The following is a 19,740-nucleotide window of genomic DNA, read 5'->3' as shown; positions in this document are numbered from 1 at the left end:
ATAAACATTTCTACAGTGAAATACATTTTTCCTTGAAATACACGATATGTGCGATACGCAGATACACAATATATCAAGCATAACATTAAGAGAGAGGTCTTCCTTTATATCGACAATAGCAACCTGTATTTTACAAGATCATGATCATGATGTTTTTAGTGGTATTGTTCACCATTCTGATCATTGCTTCTCATTTTAAAACAGAGACGCAGCAAAAGCAGCTACTAAGAGTAACGGGAAAGACACGTAATAGACAATGGTACTTGGCATGGAAATTTACCAGCTTCTCAATAACTTGGAAAGAGCAAAGATGGAAATGTTTGCAGAAGTACTTTCTCACCAGGACCAGCTAGGGAGGTATTAAGAGGAATGCACCTTGGGTATTCATGACAGAGACAAGCAAGAGAACGAAATCCGGTCACGAGACCTGGAACGTCACAAACAATATGCCGACACTGATAAACCAGGACCGACGAATGAGAAATGCGAAACAAGAACAAAATAAAAAGAATCGGGAAGAGGTAGAGGAGAAGCAAGAGAGGAAACGTTGGCAAGCGAGATCACAAAGGCACGGGAAGAGAGACATTGAACCAGGAATATACGTGAAAATGCACAAAAAAAGAACTTCACATTTTTTTCTCATTTTCTTCTGCAATTGAACGCACTGTTCATTGACGTTTGTATATGAAGTGGTGCCTCATAATAATGATATTGATTACACGTATAACGACTGTTTTCTACTGTTAAGATAGCCGCATATATTTAAACATGTTATGAATATTGATATCACTGATTTTGTCTTGTTTTTGACTGTCGGTAATACTTTTTACCAGTAAGATATATCATATGAATGTTTTGAAATGAAAAATGCAGTCGAACATGAACGATATTGTCATTACTGAGCCCTTTTTGGATAGTCTTCCACCGAAACTCTAAAGAATTTCTTCCATGAGTAGAGGATGTGAACTTTTTTCCTTCAAAACAATTCATAAACTCTATCATTATTCCTGGCTCATCTTTCTCCTTTGAATGTAAAGTATCCAACACTTTCTATATAGTTGGGATGTACAACGCTTACTGCAATATTACTCTCAGCGTTGGACCATTATGTGGACAAACAGCTGACATACCTTGCAAAAACTGAATTTAATCAACAATTTGATTCTTGATAAACAGAGAGAAACTCTCAATATTACACAAATAAGCATAACTCACGCTGTTACAGAAAGATTGGTCTATCCTTCTGCTGTGAATTTGTCTTCAAACAGACTTTGCACATGTATTCAATTCGGATAATAGTCAGCATAATATGCTGATATGATATCACGCACATACAATAATTCCTGGGTATTATTTGTCATTTAGCCCAGTCAATGTTATGCGGTGTCTGTGTGGGATAGTTTTTTTTTTCCGTTCTATTTCATCGTTATATAAGATACGAAGGGATGATCGGAAATTTCCACATGCAAAGGCAACTCGCTTTTTCTGTGTATACTATAACGGATACGTTTAGCGGATTCATCGTTATGAATGTGGATGCGATGTCAAATTGTTCATGTCGCTGTGCTTTAATTGCCTAAACATGTATACAAATGTGAATCTCAGGAAATCAGAATATGTCTTAAAATCTGATATAACATTGACTCGTAAGAAAGCAGCATGCGAAAAAAAAAATGTGTGATAAAGTAAAACACGACAACGAGGACGGTTTTATTTTGCTACAACACGCATTTCAGACACTTGCCCGGGTAAACTCGGGACTCGTCCTCAACGGGTAAAGGTACAAAAAAAAGACAAGTTATTTATGTTGTATTTTATAGCATACTGAGAAGTATGTGTCATTATTGTAGCTCATTAGTTATTTTGATTTTTTTATATTTTCCTCAGACGGATTTTCATCAGTCTTCACAAAAAACTCTTCATATTCATTTTGTAAATTTCTCCACATTTCCTCTTTTTCTCTACATTTTTGTTTCGCATACTTAATCGTGTATTCTTTAATTCGTGTTTTGCACATATCCCATCTAACTTGTGCATTCATTTGAATATTTTCCAATCTAAATTTAGCAATTACACGCTTTACATTTTCTTTATAATCATCGTCTTTCAACAAGGAGTTGTTCATCTTCCATACTCCACTTCCTCTCTGATTATGCGAAGTTGTTATTCGTAAGGTGATGGCACAATGATCACACTTTACAACTGGCTTTATTTCTGTTACCTGAACAAAAGGTAAAAGAAAGTTTGATGTTAGCCAATAATCCAATCGCGAAAAAAACATTCAGCGTTAATTGACGCCAAGTGTATTGCTTTCTGAGTGGAAAAAAATGTCTCCATACATCTATCAGCTGAAATCGCTTAAGTAATTTCTGAAAGCAATTCACTTGTTTATATGCATAAGATACGCCACGAGTATCAAGCGAAGGGTTTTGCACACAATTCCAGTCCCCTCCTAGTATCATTAGGTCACTATCACGTTTCACCTTCTTTAACCATTTGAACAATTTTCTGTAAAACTGCTCTTTTTCGTTACGTTTGTAAGGTGCATAAACATTCACAATAAGATAAAAGAATTCACCACTGTACAGTCGTAATGCTACAACTCTTCCATCAAAATTAGTGTGGCATTCAAGTGGCTTGACAAATTCATTTTTACGAATAAAGATGGCTACACCTTTTGAGTGGTTTGAACCATGATTGAAATAACAATGGTAACGGCCTTCTACTCTGATAACTGCTTCCAATTCCGGTGTTAGGAATGTTTCTTGTAGCATAACAACATCTGATTTTTGATGATTTATCCACGAAAATATTTTCTTTCTTTTGCACTTATCTCTGATTCCCCGTACATTGAGAGATAAAAGAGATATGCTTTGAGTTTTTGAGAACGTCATATCATGTACTTCTTTCAACTTTCTTTTCGATTTATCATCACCACCGTGGGTTTCATTATCATTCATTTGTTTACTTGTTTGTTTTGTATGTTTTTCTATTTTCGTTGACTCCCTCTTTTCCCTCCGGATTTCTTGTCTTTTTTCACTTTTTTCTTTGACTTTGGAGATTTAGGTGTGGCAATTGGTTGATCGTCTTCAGTGCAGGTGTCATCGGAGGAGATGTTATTCGAGTCGTCGCTTGCTTGCTCTCTAGCGCTTTCTCGAGTACCATCCGTACGCTGAGGTGACGCTGTGTGTTTGGGACGCAAGAAGTAGGATATATCCTGCTGGTGTGGGGTCTTCGGGCGTACGCTGGAATCATCGCTTCGCTTGGCATTCAGCGTTGGGCCCGTCTGAACTTGTGAGTTGCTTTTGTTACCACATTCTTGGTTGTTTGTTTGTCTGGAAGAGGAGTCGCGAGCTGTCATCAGGGCATCGTTAATGACATCATTCCATTGTTGCGAAGCATGTGTGTCATTCGCGTCGGTTGCTGCCGCGGTTTGGTCATGTGACTTCGATGGATTCCTCACACTGTCACGTGAGCTGCGATCAGCTGGGAGGCTACGCGACGATGTACTGGGCGTGGCAGTGTTTGTGTTTTCCATGCAGCTTGTGCTTTTGTGGCCAGTTTTGTTGCAGATTTTGCATTTGATACTGTTCGAGCACTGTGACGAATGGTGACCCCTCTCTAAACATCTTGAACATGTTATCACATGCTCAGGTTGACCATTATGAAACACACGAGCACGAAACAAATTTGCCACCATTAGGGACCGAGGGAGGGGCTGAGATGGCGGATCTATGTAGCACACTCTGTCCCCATTCAAACAGTCAATCAGTACACCATTCACTCTGAGTTTTTGCCGAATGATTTCACCTCTCACTTGACATTTCATTTTTTCTAGAGTAGATTTGATCAGTTCATCACCCACAGACAGAGGGACATCTTTGATCAACACACGTGTTAAGTGTTCATTTTCTGCTTTCGTGTACGGATTTGTGTCATAGACGGGAATTGTAGTACTTCTCAGTAGTAGGCCATTGGTAACAAGGCCTGCTCTAGCTTCATGACTGTTTACATAGACTCTCCATAGAGAACCGATGCGTTGTACACCGGTGACATACTGGCGGTCTACCGAACGAATCAACGCAAGGTACAATTCCTCACCTGTAAGGGTGTTGGTGGCGTCTCGCCGTGGGACATCTCTTGCCTGTACGAAGACTGGCTTCGGTCCCTTGGGTACATACGCTTCGGACGAAGGAGTAGCCATGTCAGAGTACATCTCAAAATATGACAAAATATCCGCTGGTATTCATTCAAGCAGGTGACTACTGTCCACATGTATCACACACGTTGAAACACATCAATATTTAGAGTTCCGCTAAGAAAACGAATACAACTTTACTTGAATTATCTGGAGCTGCCCGGGTAAACGTCGTAACGCTTTCACGGACATGCGCAGTTGATTAGTTATTTTGATATCGAGGAATGTTTGAATGTATCTAAGTGGTTTTATATTGTAAATTTCATTTCATTTCTTTCCATACTTCCATACTTCCATGCTATAAGTAAATGAAAGTATGTGTGTTGGTGCGTCTTTGCCTTTTTATCTCATATTTTAAAAGAACATTGTAGTCAAGTATTATACTTCCCTGTACGTACGCTATCTATTGCAAAGATGTAGTCATAAGTGAAAAACAGGTGTGCACTTATAAGTGTAACTCTCCTTTGCTCTCTTTCACTTTGCACAAATCGTAGTCCTTGCCGCCACCACAATCCATTTTCCCTTTTCTTTACTGGCGAAACAGGCCTACAGTTGCTTCCCATGTACTTCATTTTTAGTGACAGACGGACATGACAGGAGATACTTAGACAGATAGGCCTAAATCTAGATTGTGTTCGTGTAAAAGATTTTCATGAAAGCAAACAGGCAGTTTACGTGCACGTGTCATGCAAAGCACTTTATTTTTATTTATTCCTCTTTGCTAGTTTATTCTTTATTCCGTAGATTACAATATATTTGATGCCTGGGGTATTTATTTTGTCATGGAAAATATATTTCGTTTCTTGTCTAATGTTTTTGATGTTACTCGGAAGCCCCACGATTATAATGAGGTACCGCTTTTGATCAGGTGAATTTGTCTGTCTCGATTGTCAGTAGGCCTACATGCTACCCTCTAGCACTTGCCTTGTGAAGTTGTTTACAACGATCCGTGCTTATAGAGCGAAGTTGCTTAGAATTAATTGTAGGAGAGCTAACATTACCTCTTTTCCTTCATATCTAACGAGGAGATATTCCAGATCGGAGTGGGATTGTGGATCAACTACACACTAACTGCACACTAAAAATATAACCTACAAAGTCAAGAATTTTTTGTGCTGAGGTCATAAATTTATTTTGACATAATACTCATTTGATCCACGATTCTTTTTAGAAATTCTATATTTTATTTCTTTATTATTATACAATTGTGATTTTATGTTTCCGTATTAAATTAAGGTAGACGACATCTGTATTTATGACAGCATTTGGCAGTGTTTGGTGTTATAATTCTTATGACGTTGTAGAGCAGTATGTGTCAATGTGTATTAGCAATAAAGTGTGATTCTCTTTGGCTTGATTTAACTTTATACAATGAACTGTAAATTTCATTTTTTTTTTCTCCTTATTTGGTGACTGTTCGTGCATTCCGACATTAATGCGCCAAATAAGTTATCGTGGCCGACAAGTTTTCCTACGAAAGGTTTAGGAAAATAATACTCACAACATAATTGTTTTCCAGTTTGCAATGTATGTAAACAATACATCATGGGTTTAAACAGCATTGTTTTACCTTGAATGCTTATGATTTTTTGTTTCATTATTTTCCTTTTACTTCACTTTTTGTTACTACGTCCTAGATGGAAATAACAAACATACTTTGTGTGTTGTTGGCCTTTTTTTCCCTCCATCATATTTTCGAGGTGACCTCCATGTTTGGAAAATGTAAAACTTTATATGAGCGCCCTTCCCTCCAAGGTTAGTTGTAGCGTTAAGTTGGGACGACGGACGAAAGACGGACGGATAAACGTCGCAGGTGGTCCCTTACTCTCCCTTCACGTCCGTTGGAAAAAAAAACACACACAAACAGACGCAAATGCATGCATGCACATATACATGCATACATGCGCACATATTACATGCATGCATGCGCACATACATCATGTATACATATATACGCATCGATTATACACGCGCATACAGAGAGAGAGAGAGAGAGAGAGAGAGAGGAGAGAGAGAGAGAAAGAGAGAACCCCGCCATCAACACAAAGACTCAACCAAACATCACACCATACCAAAGGCCATGTAAATCCTTACACATACACACCACACATCCACCCTCACAGAAAGACCACTGCACATGGCATACAACACCATACACACTGCACACATGCAATCAAAACACAGACAAACAAACCACCATACATGCACACAATGGTAATGACAACTTTTTACGTTTCTTTTTTTTAAGTTTCCCATGTTAACCAAATATACATACTCCACAGTATGTGCAGCTACCATCATTTTGCTTATTTCACAAACTGTCGCCATTGAGGTCAGAAATTGGAAACTGCACCAGCAGCACAATTTTTCGCCAGGCAACAAATTGTGCAGAGGTAACAATCTGTGCCGTCCCTCCCTGCACAAATTGTTGCCCAGTGCCGCTAGGGACACTTTGTGCCGCAACTCATGTCTATCTCTTCACGGTTTTGAGTCCCCTTACAGGTACTTCTGGAAACCAATGAGTATTACATTCAGTTGACTGGTTGTATAGTGGAGCAAGTTGAGTTCTTATAAGTAGGACGGAAGAGCCTTCCTCCACAGTTTGAAATGGGGAGGATGCGGGGGATACCCACTTCGTCCTTATTGTTTTTTTACAAATGACCGTTTTAATCTCAGGGAAATAATTAACCGCTCCAAGCATAACACTGATTCCTCGTGGCATAATAATTATTCCACTCTATGAGAATGACATAGCTTCCGATGTTCAATGGGACGCTACGTTATACACAGCATTGCACAAGGAAATAAGCCCGCTCCAAACTTTCCGACACCGATTCCCGCCACGCAAACATCACGCTACTTGATGAACATGACAAACAGGGCATACACATTACATACAACATTATTTTGTATACCAGTGGCATTTCAACGTCTGCTGAATATGAAATATCTGATGCAGTCTCCCGTGAAATAACAATGTGAACGTTATTATATACGCCACTTTGTGTGGGTTGCGCCATAACGGAACAGAGCAAGTGGGTGCGTCTGCACTCCCCTTGCCTTATTTTTTTTTCTACATACAAATCCCTTCTGTCTTTATAAGCTACATTGCCTTGGTGTTCTCGACGATTGCATTTTGCTGAAAACTGCGATTGCAATGAGGATTTGACAAGCCTGTCGATCAACACGATCAAAACTAACATTGACTCTATTCTAACTGGAAAGTGTCAGCCGTAGACCAATTATGATGGAGAGAAGATACGCCCTCGTTCTGCCATGTCTGCTACTGGCATTGACTGCTTCTGTATTTTCTGGCACTGCTGCCGAAGGTAAGTGTAACTTCAAATCTATGAACGTCAATCCATATGTTGATCTTTGTCGGGACTCAATCTGTAAAATGATTTCACTGAAAGGTATGTTTAAAACGAAAGCCAACCTGAATATCTTGGAAATAGTATGAATGAGCATGAAATAATACTATGTTACATTTGGAGTATGACATTTAATGAATTCAGGACTTCATTGGATAGGGGGCTTGACTTGCGAAAAAAACACACCACTCATTACATAAAATCGATGTCATTTTCGTTGTCATACACTTTTAAAATAGTTGCCCCCCCCCCAAAAAAAAAAAAAAAAAAAAAAAAAAACACCAATTTTTAACCAACACTGGGCACCATGCTGTCCACACAAATATTAGTTAAAATCTGCCCAACTGATGTTGGGTAATGAGTTTGCTATGTGGTTGGGCAAATTAAATTGCCCATCAGCTCTTGACCAATCAGAATTTATCCAACTTTGCAATTTCCCAACCGTTGGTTATATTTGGAGTTGGGTAATTATTTGCCAACCAATTTTACCCAATTAGATATTGCCCTACTTCCATTCGTCCAACTGTTTAGCAAGTTGAATTTTGGTTAATCAAAAATTTTGTGTTGAATTTACTTGATGTATGGGTGTTTACCAGAACATGTGAATGTCAAGACATTGTTCATATTATTATCTAACCTATAATACACCTATACAGCTTGTCGTATATACCCACAAGTGAAACAGGCTTTGGCTACATCCTAGACATATTTATTACCAGGCATATTTCATTTACATATATACGGTCATTTAGTTGTAATGCTTTAAGTCATGGTTACCATGTAGATAACACTTTTATTATAAAGATATGAAAATACCTCATCAAAGGTACAAGTTAAAATTGTGAATATCACGGCAATAATATTCAATAGATTTATAATACATTTCAAACTTTTCAGAGTTTATTGACATCATAAAAACATTAAATTTAACAATATTTCATCTTTTTCACGAAAACAATATTTGAATGACTTATGAATATTCATGAGCAAAATCAAAACAAAACAAAACAAAACATAGTAGAAACCAATAGAAACCAACTGGTATTAGGGAGGTGAGCCACCTCCCTGCTGGTATTAACTGGCATCAAAATTTCAATGTTTTAAGCACTGGCAATGAAGTGGTTGGCAAGTCCAGTCAGGTATATGGGTTTCAAAGTGTGTCATCTAACTATTTGCCCACAAACCGACACACACACGAACGTACACACACACACACACACACCCAAACACACACAAAACACAAACTAGCAATATTGTATAGGAGTATCCTGTAGTTTGTTCGCACAGACAGATACTTCCACAATGTTGATTTTTTTAACCCCTCTGGCGTTGACGGAATAAAAGGAAACGTAAGAAAATTATGTCAATAGGGCCTATACGTCCACAATGTAGTTCTTGCTTTTTTAATATATACATTATTATAATGTATATAATGACAATACCGTGCCTGTGTGTTGTCCCCCGTCCTCCCCCCCCCCATTCCTAAAACCGAGAACCCCCTACAGTAATTCTTGGCACACCCTACAAAATCGTAAGGTTCGGCCATCGTCCCATACGTAGGCCTATACCACACACACACTCACACACACACACACACACACACACACACACACCGTCACATACATAGACACATACACGCGGCGTACCCGCACATTTTTTTTTTTTACTTGTCCATGAAAATTTACCAACTTAGAAAGGAACGTAACAAAATTACCCAAGTAACGGAAAGAAATACCTAGGCTTAATGTGCAAAATAATGTTGGTAAATTATATAGGGCGAATTTCTGTCCAAGCGTCAGTTGCCCAACAAAAAAATCCCGACACGCAAAGGGAATGCGTCACTTACACAACGGCAGGGCAAAAAGTACCCAACTCTCCATTACCAATTCTGTTGGTAAATATTCGCCCAATATTGAAGTTAACATAATTGCCCGATGTTGGTTTAATCACGTAAAAGCTCAATTGGGTGATAAATGCCCAGAATGATGATTTTTTTTTTTTTTGCCAACTAACAATTACCCAACTAAATTCACCCAACATTTTAAGAGTGTAGGGATAGCCTAACAATCCGGGTGCTAACAGATGAGACAAGTGCGAATGAACCTTAATGTGTAGATGCAGCGTGTATAATGATGAAGTTAGTATCAGTTTGATCCCCACTCACCTCATTGAAAACTTTGTTGAGAGTGTTTCAATTTTATCAACAGTTTAGATAGCAATTTTACAAGAGGACGGGGTAGCAGAAAACAGTGAAACATGTCATTGAATTGTTGTCGTGAAATGTGTCGGTTACAGGGTTTATATGTGAATTGAGAGAGTCAGCAAAATGATTACACAGTATTAGAGTGTAAGGCACTGCCCCAGAAAAAGACCATCGTACTATTCAAACCATTTGAGACCACATGCGTGTAATGCAACATTATATGCTACTTTTTGTTGACTTTTTTTTTATACAATGGTCATTGCATAATTATGTGGCCACAAGAGTGAAACACGCGTCATATACTTTAAAATAATGTCTATTATTGATCTTAACTGAACATAACGTACACTTTTCTGTAGAATGTCTTTCGGAAAATTTATAAGTAATAATTATGGACAAATGTATGTTGCGATCATTTTTAAGAAATGTGCATTGAAATGTATTCTGTAAACCATAATAACTGTGATTGACATATGACATTATCGACTAAATCTTCGTTTGGATTTTTTTTAATGAGCTTATCAAAGTCATCTGAAAGAAAACATCCCCCCCCTCCAAAAAAAAATATATATATCGCCCGTATGATTGTCATGCTTGTTTCGCCACTAAAAAGCGTCGTTGACGGTTTTGAGATCAACATAAATCAACTTGCATTTTTTGCGCTGCACAAGGTCCTTTACGGTGTGCATGCCTTTGTGAGACATCATACAGAAATCGACGTGCGTATGGCAAGCCGTTTTTACATTTAAAGTTAATTTCTGATATCAAAAATTCCATTTTGTGATATCAAAAAATCAAATTTTTGATATCAAGAATTCAATTTGTGATATCAAGAATTAAATTTGTGATATCACAAATTCCCGTAAGTGTAGCACATGAACTTAATTTGTGATATCAAGATATCGAATTTGTGATATCACAAAATCCATTTTTGATATCACAAATTCAATTTGTGATATCAGAAATTCGAATTTCTGATATCTACAATTCAATTTGAGATATCACTAAATGAATTTGTGATATCAGGAATTCGAATTTTTGATATCAAAAATAGGTTTCACGTGAAAAACCAATGGTAATTCGTGATATCACAAAATGATTTTTTGATATCACAAATTCGAATTTGTGATATCACGAAATAAATTTGTGATATCACTAATTTCAATTTGTGATATCAAGAATTCTTATTTGTGATATCAGAAATGCGAATTTCTGATATCACAAATTCCATTTTGTGATATCACGAATTGAATTATTGATATCACAAAATCGAATTTGTGATATCAGTAATTCCCAGGGAATTCGAGCGTTAGTTTTGCGCTGAAATTCAACTGTGAATTCGAGCGTTAGTTGAGCGCAGAAATACACGGGGAATTCGAGCGTTAGTTCAGTGCAGTAAATCCCTGTGAATTCGAGCGTTAGTTGAGCGCAGAAATACAAAGTGAATTCGAGCGTTAGTTTTGCGCTGAAAATCAATTGTGAATTCGAGCGTTAATTGAGCGCAGAAATACACAGGGAATTCGAGCGTTAATTCAGTGCAGTAAATCCCTGTGAATTCGAGCGTTAGTTCGGTCGTGATTTGGCAAAAAGGTGTATGTCTGCCGTTTTACAGCGACTACAAAGCCGAGAAAATCGACTTTAAAGTTTTGGCAGTTTCCTTGACTGTAGAAGCCACCTAAACTGTGCAACGCTCAGGGATTCAATTCCATGATTTAGTATACACTTCAAATTTCATTTCCTGATAATTTTCTTGCATCTAACTTTAAAGAATACTTCAGAATTAGCACTTTTAGCATGTTTAGAGACATACACCTTTTTGCCAAATCACGTTTACAGGGACTGCGACCCACGCTATTTTGGCAAAAAGGTGTATCTTCACATACACCGTAAGAAATCATGCATTTAACTTGGCAAAAAGGTGTATGTATAGAGATACACCTTTTTGCCAAATCACGTTTACAGGGACTGCGACCCACGCTATTTTGGCAAAAAGGTGTATCTTCACATACACCGTAAGAAATCATGCATTTAACTTGGCAAAAAGGTGTATGCATAGAGATACACCTTTTTGCCAAATCACGTTTACAGGGACTGCAACCCACGCTATTTTGGCAAAAAGGTGTATCTTCTCATGCACCGTGAGAAATCGTGCATTTAAGTTGGCAAAAAGGTGTATATATGTATAGAGATACACTTTTTTGCCAAATTAAACGATAACAAAATATACCAGAGATTTTGTAGGGAGAAGGGTGTATGTGAGACCATTTCTAATCAAATGTTAACTCTTGACAATCTTTACTTCATTATTACAAAAAGATTTAAAAAATAACAATGAAGAAAAATATCAGGATGCACAACTTGTTCATCAAGCATAGAAAAATGTGCGCAAATTACAACTCACCCTAGAGTCTAAATATTAACAAAACATGGTCTCATGGATATGCATGGTTAAGGATTACAGCTGAAGAATTTTTCTTCTTCCTTCTCCTCCTTTTTTTCCAAAAACTTCTACTTCCAATGAGATGATTCATCATATTTTTAGCTTTGTGCCCCTTTTTTTCGACAAAAGGTTCGTTTGCTTTCTCTACTGAATGCTTTAGCAAACAAAGAGGCAGTTGTTTGCACATCATGTATCTGTTCTTAAAAACGCAGTTATCATGCTGCTCCCAATTTTTGCAATAAATTCAATAAATGTGAAAATTCAGGTAGGATCATTTAACTGTTTGCATCCACTGAGCACTTTGAGCAGTACATCCAAGTATCATTTCCAAAGACAGGGACACATCTTTCTCCAGACCTTTGTGTGTAACTGCCACTAAATGTCTGTTAGGTAACAGCCCCATACGCATAGCGTAATGGGTAGCCGATCTTACAGTCACACAGCACACCATTACACTATGTACTAACTATACACAGCCCAGTTGCTGTACATGGTACGTCGCGACAGGGCTGTACGCGCGCGACCACCAACCACTAGGAGAGCGACGAAATCGTATTACGATAGCTTTGAATTTTGATACTTAACATCATTTTTGTCACCTCAAACTCAACGAGTATACTTTTCAATATTTACTCTACATCTGATGCTATCAGTATTCAAATGTACGCAATGAAACTTACCGAAATTGATCATCATATCCAGCATGTCCACACGGTACACAATCTTTCACGCCAGGCCTAACTATACACAGCCCAGTCGCTGTATGGTACGTCGCGACGTACATTACCATGTACAGCGACTGGGCTGTGTATAGTTAGGCCTGGCGTGAAAGATTGTGTACCGTGTGGACATGCTGGATATGATGATCAATTTCGGTAAGTACAGGCTTCTACATGCAGTGCACAGCACGGACAGTGCAGGGATCACTGTCATTTTGAAGCGTAGAGAACTCTCATCCCACAGCCACACTTGCCGGAAAAGCTGTCATTTCAACAGAAATGCTAGATTTTACGAATCTGCGCATCTAATGGCATAGAAGTGGCTATACTGTAGAAGTCTAGGACAAACGTTAGATCTGAACTTCTAGATATTAGGTTCTATCTACTCACCGACTAGCAACAAGGAGAAACTTCTGCAGTGCAGTGGGCTGCCAGTTTTAAGTCAGGAGCATGGCCCGCCACCGCACCGACCGGTGAAACGGTACACATACATGTCAGCAGCACGTATAAACAACAGAGTATATAATATACACAGAGTATAAAAGATACACCTTTCTGCCTTATCATACTTCGCAACTATAATTCATGATTCATTCGGCAGATGGATGTATCTAAAGATACACCTATCTGCCAAATCTTTGAGCGCTCCCCAGCGTGCACGGTTAGAGGTGTATCTAGAGATACACCCTTTTGCCAAATCATGTAGTTCTCTATCCTGGTACGTCATTGTACGTCAAGGGTGTATGTAAAGATACACCCTTTTGCCTAATCAAAAGCAGGAAAATTGATAAAATAATACAGAGATAGCCCCAAGTATCTCGGAAACAAATGATCGATGACTTACGAAAGTTGGTCACATGAAAATTTCGGCATCGAAAACCCCCCAAATGGTAAAAACCAAAAACATGATATTTTTCAGACATACACCTTTTTGCCAAATCACGACCGAGTTGAGCGCAGAAATACGAAGTGAATTCGAGCGTTAGTTTTGCGCTGAAAATCGACTGTGAATTCGAGCGTTAGTTGAGCGCAGAAATACACAGGGATTTCGAGCGTTAGTTCAGTGCAGTGAATCCCTGTGAATTCGAGCGTTAGTTGAGCGCAGAAATACAAAGTGAATTCGAACATTAGTTTTGCGCTGAAATTCAACTGTGAATTCGAGCGTTAGTTGAGCGCAGAAATACACAGGGATTTCGAGCGTTAGTTCAGTGCAGAAAATCGCTGTGAATTCGAGCATTAGTTTAGCGCAGAAATACAAAGTGAATTCGAGCGTTAGTTGAGCGCTGAAATACACAGGGAGTTCGAGCGTCAGTTTAGTGCAGAAAATCGCTGTGAATTCGAGCATTTTATAGTTTAGCGCAGAAATACAAAGGGAATTGGAGCGTTAGTTTTGCCCTGGAATTCAACTGTGAATTCGAGCGGTTTTGTTTGTTGTGTTTTTTTAGCGCAGAAATACACAGGGAATTGGAACATTACTTTTGAGCTGATATTCAGATGGAAGGTATACTACTGCTAACTTTTTTTAGAACAATGTTCAAAATACCAATAACTATATATGAGAGTTTATAATACACATCCATCATTCCGTAAATGATCGTCAAGGTATATTCGATGAATTATTGATACAAATCAATTGTTTTGCACATGTTATCATGAATTCAATGATACTATGTTCACTTAGGGCTTACATTTGATTCATCGTTTTGGTCCTCAAATTGTCATCTATTACTACATTATTGTTAATTATGATACATTTTTCATGTGGTAATCCCCTTTACAGTAGACTCTTCCACCAAATCGATATTATGTGTGGTGGTATGTGTATGTGTTATAAAAGCATATACTATGTGTTTGTATTGCGGAGGACCGACCGAGGGCAATCAACCCTCTGGTCTGTGTATGTCAGCAGCGGAGAATAAGAGAGAGAGAGAGAGAGAGAGAGAGAGAGAGAGAGAGACTGTGAGTCATGCGGGGTGCGAGAGGGAGTCGTAAACTTGCCAATTTAATGTCACCACTGGTGTCGGCTGGTGGTCACATAAAGCAACGTGTTTCTCCTAAAGACATTTTCTCACTCCTCAAAATCAGTCCTCCAGAACAAAGGGGTGTATCCATTAAGACCAATTGTGTTGGGTGTACAGTTTGCCTGCCCCAGTATGTTTATGATTTTGTAAAATGATTTAAAGTGTAATCATATAGGCAAGTTTATTCAAGAACCAAAACCGGGGAGAACAAAACTGGGACGCACAAGCCCAAAAGTCTTCAGACCAGATCAAGAAGAGTGAAGATATCCAGATCTTATGAGGAGTTTATGCAACAGTATGCATGGCAAACAAACAGTTAGAATTTGTAGTAGGAAAAAAGCAGTGGTACGAAGGACTTCAATTTTGTTAATCTGCGCAATGAGAAATCTTTCTTATTAAGTAACAGGGGGAGGTCGGGAGAGAGTATCTTTCACATGACAGAGTAAAGAGAAACGCAAACAAAAGTTGTAAGTCAACCAGTCTCTGCCAAATCAGTGGCAAGAAATGGAGGGAAAAAATGAGAATATAATAATGACTTTGAAGTAATTGACAACATATAAATAATGACATTTTAGATATGTTGCTAAACGATTTATTTTCATCGATTCTTTTAAAACAAATTCCTAATCACTTTAAATGAAGACGAGTTGCCAAAACTCTTCATTTAGGTTTTTTTTTTTTTTTGTAACTATCGTTATATACAGCCTGTACTATGTAAAGATAACACCTGAAATTCCATAGGAATATCTGCGATAAACTAATGCTCAAATTCACAGTGTATTTCTGCGCTCAACTAACGCTCGAATTCATTGTTGAATTTCAGCGCAAAACTAAAGCTCGAATTCCCTGTGTATTTCTGCGCTCAACTAACGCTCGAATTCACAATTGGATTTCAGCGCAAAACTAATGCTCGAATTCCCTGTGTATTTCTGCGCTCAACTAACGCTCGAATTCACAGTTGAATTTCAGCGCAAAACTAATGCTCGAATTCCCTGTGTATTTCTGCACTGAACTAACGCTCGAATTCACAACTGAATTTCAGCGCAAATCTAATGCTCGAATTCCCTGTGTAATTCTGCGCTCAACTAACGCTCGAATTCACAGTTGAATTTCAGCGCAAAACTAATGCTCGAATTCCTTGTGTATTTCTGCTCTCAACTAACGCTCGAATTCACAGCTGAATTTCAGCGCAAAACGAATGCTCGAATTCCGTATGTATATCTGCGCTCAACTAACGCTCAAATTCCCGTTGGTTTTCTGCACTGAACTAAAGCTCGAATTCCCTGTGTATTTCTGCGCTCAACAAACGCTAGAATTTACGGTTGAATTTCAGCGCAAAACTAATGCTCGAAATCAAATCATTTCTTTGCGAAAGATATGTGCTGAAATTCCATGTAAATTAATGATATCACAAATTGGAATTAGTGATGTCACAAAATGTATTTCTTGATATCAAGAATGTGAATTCGTGATATCTCGAATTGAATTCGTGATATCACGAATTGAATTTGTGATATCACTAATTCGATTTCGTGATATCAAAAATTGGTTTTACGTGATAAACCAATGGGTATTTGTGATATCAAAAATTGAATTTGTGATATCAGAAATTCGAATTTTTGATATCACGAAAGGGAATTCGTGATATCAGAAAATCTTTTTAAAAAGCAATATGGCTTGCCATACGTGCGTTTATACACGCAGGCACCGACGGCATGTACACCCGGTATTCAACCATTGTGACACTGTGTGCCATTATACCTAGCACTTTAGACGACACTGAAGCGGCTAGAAGTATAAAGGATGCAGCCGCGTACGAAATGGAAAAATCCATCGGGAACTTTGAACCTGGATGGCTTTATGCCAAAAGAAAAAAGTCTTAATAATATGTGGAACAATAATGGGATACATTATAATAGAAGAATGCAGGAAATCTCTACTCACAAACGAAAATGCTATGGCAAATCGCATGATAATAAACTTGATTTGGAAGATTCTAGAAAAATCATTGGGCCTTAGAAATTTGTGGCAAGTACGCCTAACATAAGTAGGTATCGGAGTGAGTTGTAGTCAGTAGATGTCAGTAGTGTGTGTGTGTGTGGGGGGGGGGGGTGTTTCCTCTAAAATTAAAAACACGGTCTGGTTACATTGTTTTGGGTAGATGCTCAAAGATTAACTCCTGCTTTCTTATGTTTTTGTATCTTGTTACTTTAATTAAGACCCGGTAACGTGGGGATATTATGAAGTGGTAAGACTGGTCCGGCTCTGATAATCTAACGTAGGTCAATAAGGTCATATTCATCCAGGGTAGCCTCGTTAGTATTGTCATTGCTCTGCCAGAGGGCCCTGCCATTCTTATTCCCCTATTGTTGTCAGATAAACATTTATACACCTGTGTCGAGAGGGATAGTGTGGATAAAAAATCATGTCTAGAAGGAAGTAAGCACTGAGCGGGATTCGAACTCGGGTCCTCCGATCGGGAGTCGGGAGCCTTATCCACTATGCCACAGCGCATCCACTATATTAGAGAATCTCCGTATTAGAAAGTGTTGTTTACATTTTTTACATCCGTATTAGAAAGTGTTGTTTACATTTTTGATAACTAATGTCTATGTTAAGTATACAGACACAGCCGAAGAGTCTCGATTGGAGTCAATAGTTATTGAAAAAGCATACGCATTCATACACATGTTATTCGCTGACATGTAGATGGCACGCGTTATTCTTGAGAAGAGGAAGTGTCTTGGGTATAAATTGTTTGGGCCCACCGTCAAAGGATTGTCTGTCAGACTGGCGTAGCGTATCATTGCGTGGGCATGATGTAACGTCAAAACTCAGACTTCGCTTTTTTTTTTTTTCAGCCGCGTACTTAAGATTCTGTGTGTGTTTTTTTTTTTTTTTAGTACGTCAAAAGAGTATAGCTTTTTTAAGCAAAAATTCTAGAGCGTATGGTTCCTAAAACCGTTCAAATGGTAGGCTGCCATTTTGTGTATGAAGGCTATCCGCAAAACGCGACATATAAAGAAAATGCAAGAAAAATCATACATAGTTATGATTTTCCACTTAATTTCCATACACAGTAAAAGAGAAATTCACCATAACATACCTCTTTTGGAGAGCAGGGTAAATGGTAATACCCTTGACAAATACACGCAACGATTCGAGGGAATTATGCACTCATAACACATTAAAACAAAATGTTGACAACCATCCCTTTGAACATTATAGGTATGCACCCTCCCCAGCTCTATACCAATTCAATTCAATTCAAACTTTATTTTCACATTTTCAACAGAATGCACATACAATAATTCAAAAGTTTGACATGTACATATTTTGTACATTGATACACACGTTGATACACACGTAGCAGGGAATAACATGTTCATGTCTGTGATCATTACAAAATGAGCTATGATTCATACTGTAATATATCAATACATTCTGTGGGGAAAAAAATGAGGTACCGACTCAAAACACTATGTGGATACCTCATAAGGAAGAGAAAAAAAAAGTGCAGGAAAAGAGGGAAGAGCGAACAAAAAACAAATGAAATAAAAGGTGGAAAAAAGAAAACCAAATCTAGAGAGAAAAACATGAGACAGATAAAACTACATCGGTTTGAGGCCAAAGCCAACATAGACGATGAGCCATGGCAGGACAGTATACCGTACTTATGAAGCGAAGAATGAGCTGAGTCAAAGAGAAAACACTGAAGCTGCCAGAGAACAGTCAGTCGTCACTGCGTGCGAATCTCGCACAGAGCGCGGAGGACGTATGCACGCTCAGAGCGGTCATGAATACATAATTAGCTGTGCAGTGTTCTTTTTAAACTATCGTTGTGCAGCCCCAGCATAATATTTACAGCTCATTTTTACATTAAATGAAATAAGAAAGCTCAAGGTCTAATTCAATGACAATGATTTGATAATATTGGGAAGGGAATTAGGGTAAAAATATGAGTAATTGCACGCGTTGAAAATATAAAATTTAAACCAGAAAGAAGTGGGTCGAATACGTTCTTAACCACCTTGCATCTCTTTCAAACTAAATAAGTAGGATACTTGATTATCTTATTTTCAAAATATGGAAAAATCAAGTCACTCTATCTTTTATTCCTCATGGGATCCAGCAAATTACAACAGTATGTCACACCTTCGTACAATGCTGGATCGTGATTGGTCAGAAACGACGGTTGCATGACGTCATCACATCGTCTGCTACTGTAGTTGTTTTTTTTACTTCCTGTGTCGGGTCTCGAAGACTATGTATAATATAACGTGTATACTTTTATTATAGTAGGTTTATTCTGTCATATTCTGTCAAAATGTCGTAGATAATTATTGAAGGATTCGTTATCGCCACTTTGTGTTCGTATGGATTTGTCATTTGTTTGACTACTTGCAGATACAAGCACGTCAGCAATTTCACACGTTGTAAAAAAAACAACAAAAAACACTTTGGTTTAGTCCCGTATACTAATATTTGTGTTACGATGTTTCTTATGCTTTTTCCTTTCTGAAATGTTCCATTGTGATTTTCTTTTCATGTTTAGCTTTACATCAAGTTGTCTTGCAAGTTACGGTTTAATAAATAAAATAACCTTGTGTCTGTGTTTTTTTCCTTGGACAGTCTCACTCCTTCAAATTATATTTCTGGTTTTGATGATATGTCCGCTAGCAGATTATGATTTATCCATTTATTTTTTATTTGATTTTTTTTTTTTATTGGAACTTGGAAGCTGCAGCTGGGGACTACTGGTGATTTGCATGAATGTCAATCTTAAAT

The sequence above is a fragment of the Diadema setosum genome, chromosome 17, assembly GCF_964275005.1.
Source record: "Diadema setosum chromosome 17, eeDiaSeto1, whole genome shotgun sequence".
NCBI classification, from domain to species: domain Eukaryota; kingdom Metazoa; phylum Echinodermata; class Echinoidea; order Diadematoida; family Diadematidae; genus Diadema; species Diadema setosum.
Note: the sequence above shows the minus strand (reverse complement) of the source record.